The 6732-nt window shown below is 39.4% G+C and overlaps 1 pseudogene; it reads left to right on the top strand.

Annotated features, from left to right (window-relative positions):
• LOC109386614 (40S ribosomal protein S26-like) overlaps window positions 1-6452 on the top strand; it is a 34690-nt pseudogene extending 28238 nt beyond the window's left edge.
• Window positions 6453-6732: the final 280 nt, after the last annotated feature.

Genomic DNA, 6732 nt, shown 5'->3' with positions numbered 1-6732 from the left:
TTATTATGAAGTGTCCTTCTTTGTCCTTCATTATGTTCTTCACTTTAAAGTCCATTTTATCTGATATAAGTATCGCTACTCCAGCTTTTTTCTTGGTTCCATTTGTATGAAATATTTTACTCCATCCCTTTACTTTCAGCCTGTATGTGTCTTTTGATCTAAGATGAGTCTCTTGTATACAGCATACGCAAGGGTCTTGCTTTCTTATCCACTCAGCCACCTTATGTCTTTTGATTGGAGCATTCGGTCCACTTACATTTAATGTGATTATTGATAAGTGCGCAGTTATTGCCATTTTATTATTTGTGTTCCTGGCCTTCGTTAGTTAGGTTATTTTTCTCTGTCCTCTGCTTAAAGCAGCCCTTTTAACATTTCCTGCAATGCTGGCTTGGTGGTAATGAATTCCTTCAGCTTATTCTTTTCTGGGAAGCTCTTCATCTCTCCTTAAATTTTAAATGATAACCTTGCTTGATAAAGCAATCTAGGTTTTAGGCCTCTGTTTTTCATCACTTTGAAGACCTCCTGCCATTCCCTTCTGGCCTGCAGAGTTTCTCTAGAAAAGTCGCTGATAATCTTATGGGAGTGCCCTTGTATGTAACTTGCTGCCTGTCTCTTGCTGCTTTTAGGATTCTGTCTTTGTCTTTAACCCTTGCCATTTTCACTGTAATGTGTCTTGGTGTGGGCCTGTTTGGGATCATCTTATTTGGAACTCTCTGTGCTTCCTGTACATGTATGTCAATTTCCTTTGCCAGTTTAGGGAAGTTTTCAGACATTATTACTTTAAATATGTTTTTGATCCCTTGCTCCCTCTCTTCTCCTTCTGGTATTCCTATGATGTGCATGTTGTTTCATTTGATGTTGTCACCTAGCTCTCTTAAACTATTTTCCATGTTTTAAATTCTTTTTTCTTTTTGCTGTTCCGCTTGGATGATCTCTGCTATCTTGTCTTCTAAGTCACTGATTCGATCCTCTGCTTCACCCAATCTACTAGTAATTCCTTCGAGTTTGTTATTTAATTCAGTAATTGAATTCTTTATTTCTACATAGTTGTTTTTCATAATTTCTCTATCCTTCATTTCATTCTCATTAATTTCCTTGAGAATTCTAATAATCAGTGTTCTGAACTCTGTCTCCGATTGGTTGTTTACCTCTATTTCCTCAATTCCAGAGATTCAGGAGGTTTCTTCTATTCTTTTATTTGGGATGGGTTTCTTTGCTTCCCCATTCTGGTTTACTCTTTGGGTTTACTTGGATGAAATAGGTAGATCCCCTAGGTCTCTCAGTCTTTTCTGGGTAGACTTATGTGGTAGATGTCCTTTATATTTGAATTGCTCAGACTCCCTTTTCTCCCGTGTGTGTATACCAGAGGTGTTCCTTGTGTTATGTGCCTTCTCTTGTTGAGGTCTAGTTTTTATTGCTTTCGGCTTGTCAGTAAGTGGGCTTGACTCCCAAGCTGACTAGCCATGAGGATCAGCTGTGTCCAAAGTTTATAAACTGTTGTGTGAGGGTTGATCCCTCTGATGAGGCTTGGCCTCAAGAGGCTCTTGTGCCTGTAGCAATTTCCCTTTGAGTGTGAATCTTGTAGGTCAGACCCTGTAATGCTCTGGTTTTATCTAAAGTTGGTCTCTGGGTGTGATGATTCTTGTGCTTCTTTGGCTGGGCCTCACTGCAGAGCATGTTTTAGGGCAAAACAGATCAATGAGCACCATCACAACAGCCACCAAAGGTAACCAGATACTCTCTGATGTACAAAACAACCATCACCTTACACTCCACATGTATAGAAATGTCAATCAAGCACAAGGAGAAAAACAAACCAAAAGAAACAAAACAATGGAAATGAGAAAAGAAGAAAAAAAAAACTTGCAGAAAAAATGGAAAGGAGGAGGTAAATCAAGCTATGATAATGAAGCAGGAAAGAAGGGAGAGAAAGAGGTTAGAAGAAAAGGAAAGAAAGAGAGAAGAATACAGAGAGGAAAAAAATATATATATATATATATATATCTACACCCCCATATATATGGACTATATATCCACATATAAGCACCTTTATGTATGTCTATATAAAAAACTAAAATTACTAATGAAATAGAAAAATCCAAAAACAACCAACACAAGCAATCATTGGGGGGGAAAAAAAACCAAAACATCCAAGAGAACCCAATTAACAATAGCAATATAACGTATCAAAAGAGAAACCCCAACTAAAACCAATTTAAAAAAAAGGGAGAAAAAACAAGAAATAACCAGTTTCAATCTTGGCTGAAGTCTGCCAAGCTCTCCCCAGGTTTTCCTCTGCAATACACACTCTCCTGTGTGTCTTGTGGGGACAGAGCTAGCCATCTTAATATAGGTCTATTTTAGATGAGTGGAGTTATGAGGTGTGATTGGTAGTTTTTTTACAAAGTCAGTGTTATTTCTGCTCCTTCCTGTCCAGAGGCACTCTGATTTCTGCGCAGTGGACTGGATGTGCGTCTTTGGGTGCTCTTTCCACTGGGGCTGTTGGAGGGTGGGGGGTGGAGTTTTCAGAGCTGCTGGTAGGCCTTCCTGTGCCTCAGCAGCCAAAGCTGTTCTGCTCCCACCTGCAGCCTTTTCTCATGTAAATTACTCAACCCCCAGGGAGTTGAATCACCTTTATTCTGACTTACTCCTCTCTTCAGGAGTCAGTCAGGCTCTGGCAGGGAGGGGGCCAAGATTTCTGAGGGAGGGTGGGAGTGTGCACTTATCTATGCAGTTTATTTTTCTAATATGAGAGGAAAGGGGGAAAAAATAGGATGAAGAAAAAAAGCCCCTTCCATCGCCAGGCACCTCCTGGCTAAGCAGCTCGTGCCTCCTCAGCTGTGGAGTGTGGGCTGTGTTTTCACGTTTCTTGCTTCCCTCTTTTCCTGTTCCCCGGCCCGTGATTTCTGCCTCAGAAACCATTGCAGCATTATTTAAATAAGCCAAGATAGTAAGGCAACATGGGTGTCCCGGAATGAAAGAATGGATAAAGAATAGGTGTCACATGTATATAAAGGAAATTTACTCAGCCATAAAAAAAATGAAATCTTGCCATCTGAGACAATATGGATGGACCTAGAGGGTATTGTGTTGAGTGTAGTAAGTCAGACAGTGAAAGACAAATGTCATATGATTCACTTATAAGTCAAATCTAAAGAACAAAATAAACAAACAAAACAGAAACAAACTCATAGATACAAAGAACATTTCCATGGTTGCCAGATGGAAAGGAGGTTGGGGTAGATGACGAGGGGAAGGGATTAAGAAGTACAAATTGGTTGTTACACAGTAGTTATGGGGATGTAGGATATAGCATAAGGAATGTAATCAATAATACTGTAAAAAAATAATAATACTGTAATAATTATGTCTGGTGTCAGATGGGTATAAATCTATTGTGGTGAAAGATGGGAGAGAGGTTGAGGGGCAGGGTGAAAAAGAAGGTTTTGAAATAGACATAGGAGTGATGTCATTTGGATAAATAAATAAAAACATAGAAAAAGTTAAAAAAAAGAATCCCATAGTTAAGGTTACTACTCCAATACCAAGAAGTGTTGTAAGGCGTTCTCCTTTCCTCAAAGTAACTCAGATCAGAAGGCACATAATTGATAACAGCACTCAGACCAGGCTGTGTTTTGCCTCCACCTCTGTATGTGACCAGATCCTCTACAGCACTAGACTGAGTTCTGAGCTAAGAGGGTTCCCAAAGTCTGGTCATTTGGGTGACCAAAATATAAGAAACTGTGGGGGAGAAAGAAACTTCCCTCTATCCTCAAGATTCTTTCAGCTGGTCTAATAATCAAATAGACATGAGACAGATTAGCAAGAGAAAATGACCAAATTTAATACATACATATGTATGGGAAAGCTACATAGATGAAAGGGTCAGAGATCCCACATACATGAAGGTTCAGGGACAGAAAGGGAAATTTAAGTAGATATGACATTTTGAGCTAGGGATGAGGTAAGGCCCTTTTTGGAGCTTCAGAAAGTAATTGCAGAGAGTGCACATGTTCAGTAATTAGTAGTTTGCCCTGCCGACAACTTTATTTTGTTAATTTTTATTAAATTTATTGGGGTTACCTTGGTTAGTAAAATTATGTAGGTTTCAATTGTTCATTTCTATAATACATCATCTATATATATCACTGTATGTTCACCACCCAGAGTCAGTTCTCCTTCCATCACCATATATTTGATCCTGTTTACCCTCATCTACCACTACTCTCCTCCATTAACCTCTGGTAACTACTAAACTATTATCTGTGTCTATGAGTTTTTGTTTCTTTATTTGTTTTTCTTGTTCCTTTGCTGCTTTTAGTTTTATATCCCACATATGAGGACTCTTTCTAATAGATCTAAGAATGGGTCCCCAACACAACTCTTTCCAGGTTGGACAACACAGATATAAGTGAAAGTATAATATGAATTTGTCTAATGATGTCTAGAGTGGGCCTTTTGAGTGGGTATGTCTCAAATCATAGTGTATACCTAAGAGCATGTTAGAATGGACCCAGATGGAAGGAATCTCAGAGATGTTACACAAGAAAAACTCACACTGGTGCCTACTGCATGCAGTGGCCAGGCCTATCTGATGGAATTGGGGCAAGAATACAAATATAGATCAATATACCATATGTCTAAATAGAAAGTTATGTCAAGTAAATAACTGGAAAATAAAATATGTCCTATCCCCCTACCTTGATAAATATTCTTCCCTAACAAACTGGAAGGCCAGTTTCACATGTAGAATGTTCAGCCTCCTCAGAAGTCTGCTTTAAAATATGGTAACACACAACCCACCTATCCTTTTTCCACCTCAGCTTCACTCTGCAACAAAAAGGGCCTTCTGTGTGCTCGGTCTAGATATCCCAGTCCGCATGTCCAGCCTCTACTCACTCTCCCCAAATAGCTACCCCTTGGCTACCCTCCAGCGTCGGGGTACATGCAGTAGAGATGCCATTCACCTGAGCTGGGGAGAAGGCTGGTGCAGCCTTAGAGGCAGGCTCGGGGGCTATTTAGTCTGAGAAATACAGGGTCCTAGATAGTCAGAACACAGCTTAGAAGAGGGAAACATGGGCCTCAAGTGGTCACTTCCCCTTGGCCCTATGATTCCACCCCCATATGGTGGGGTTGTGGGAGTGGAATGTGTTGAAGGGGGTTGGAGAGGGACTCTAAAGCTCCAGGCAAGAGAAGGGGAATTATTGCCTAAATCAAAGGGCAATGCTGGCAAAAACAGCAAGTGTAAAGTTGTATTAACAATAAGATGAGCTGATCAATCACAGTATTTTGAACCACAGGTGGTTTCTGTTTCTTCCAGATATCATAAGCCATTTCAATTGTCTGGTCAAGACTTTACCCTTAATACTCCAGAGTGATGCAACAGAAGCAATGGAATTTGTTTCCTAGACTATTTGTGGTCAAGTGGCAAGAAAGTTTAGATTTTGTGGAGGTAAACACTACAATTAAATGTACATGAGCTCTTTCTCTTCTCTTCCTTCCCTTTCTGAACAATAAAGTCTGAAGCACATTAGGTGAAGCTAAGTAAAGTAGGTGCCTGCCTGAGGTGGAGTGGGATCCTTTGTTTTATAAGACATTATTAGGACAACTGGCAGAATTTGAGAAGAATTTGAGGATTAGATGGTAGTAATGTATCATGTTAATTTCCTGATTTGAATGGTTGTAGAGTGGTTATATAAGAGATATTCTTTTAACCAATGCATCTGAAGAATTTGGGGAAGATGGGACACCTTGTGGGCAAATTATTCTCAAATGGTTAAGGTAAAAGTAGTTCTGTACTGTACTTACAACTTTCCTCCAAGTTTGAAATTGTTTCAAATTTTTAAAAACATAAAAGAAATACATTAAGGAAAAGCAATAGGAATATGGCCCACTTAGAACAATGGGATGAATAAGTTGAGCAAAGTTATCTAAAATGGTCAAAAGATAATCTTTCCAGATTCATCAGTTCACATAGTTAAAAGGGTGTTTCCTTGTGAGAAAAGGAATTGGAACAGTTAATATTTTACAGTTTCAAATGGGAAGTTATATGAGTAGTGGGTATCCACTCTTGGCTCCTCACTTCCAAGCTAACCAACAAAAGAAGGAACAGTGGTTGTGCCAAAAAGGGCTGCGGCCATGTGCAGCTGATTCATTGCACCAACTGCACTCGATGCATGCCAAAGGATAAGGCAATTAAGAAGTTCGTCATTCGAAACATAGTAGAGGTCTCAGCCTTTAAGGACATATCTGAAGCGAGTGTCTTTCAATGTCTGTGTGCTTCCCAAGCTGTATGTGAAACTACATTACTGTGTGAGTTGTGCCATTCACAGCTAAGTAGCCAAGAATCATTCTGGTGAAGCCCAGAAAGACCAACCATCCCCACCCCAACTTAAACTTGTGGTGCTGCCCCACCACCTCCACCAAAGCCCTGTAAGGAACCAAGTCCTTAAGACTGAAGAAATATTCTCTGGGGGAAAAAATACAATGGAAATTATACTTAAAAAAAAGAATAAGGGGTATCCATATTTTTCTTATGACATAGAATAATATAAGGGGAAAGTGAAATAATTGTACAAAAAAAGTAAAACAAGATAGAGAGACAAGGAAAAATTTAAAAATCAGTTGCTTTTCAGGGAGATAAAACCATTTAGAAAGGCACAGAACTATGATGAGTAAATGTTAATAGGCAGTACTGAAGGGAGGAGGGATCTACTACATAAAGAAAGGAAA

Source organism: Hipposideros armiger, unplaced genomic scaffold (assembly GCF_001890085.2).
Source record: "Hipposideros armiger isolate ML-2016 unplaced genomic scaffold, ASM189008v1 scaffold_136, whole genome shotgun sequence".
Lineage (NCBI taxonomy): Eukaryota > Metazoa > Chordata > Mammalia > Chiroptera > Hipposideridae > Hipposideros > Hipposideros armiger.
Note: the sequence above shows the minus strand (reverse complement) of the source record. Positions and strands in the feature narration are given on the sequence as shown.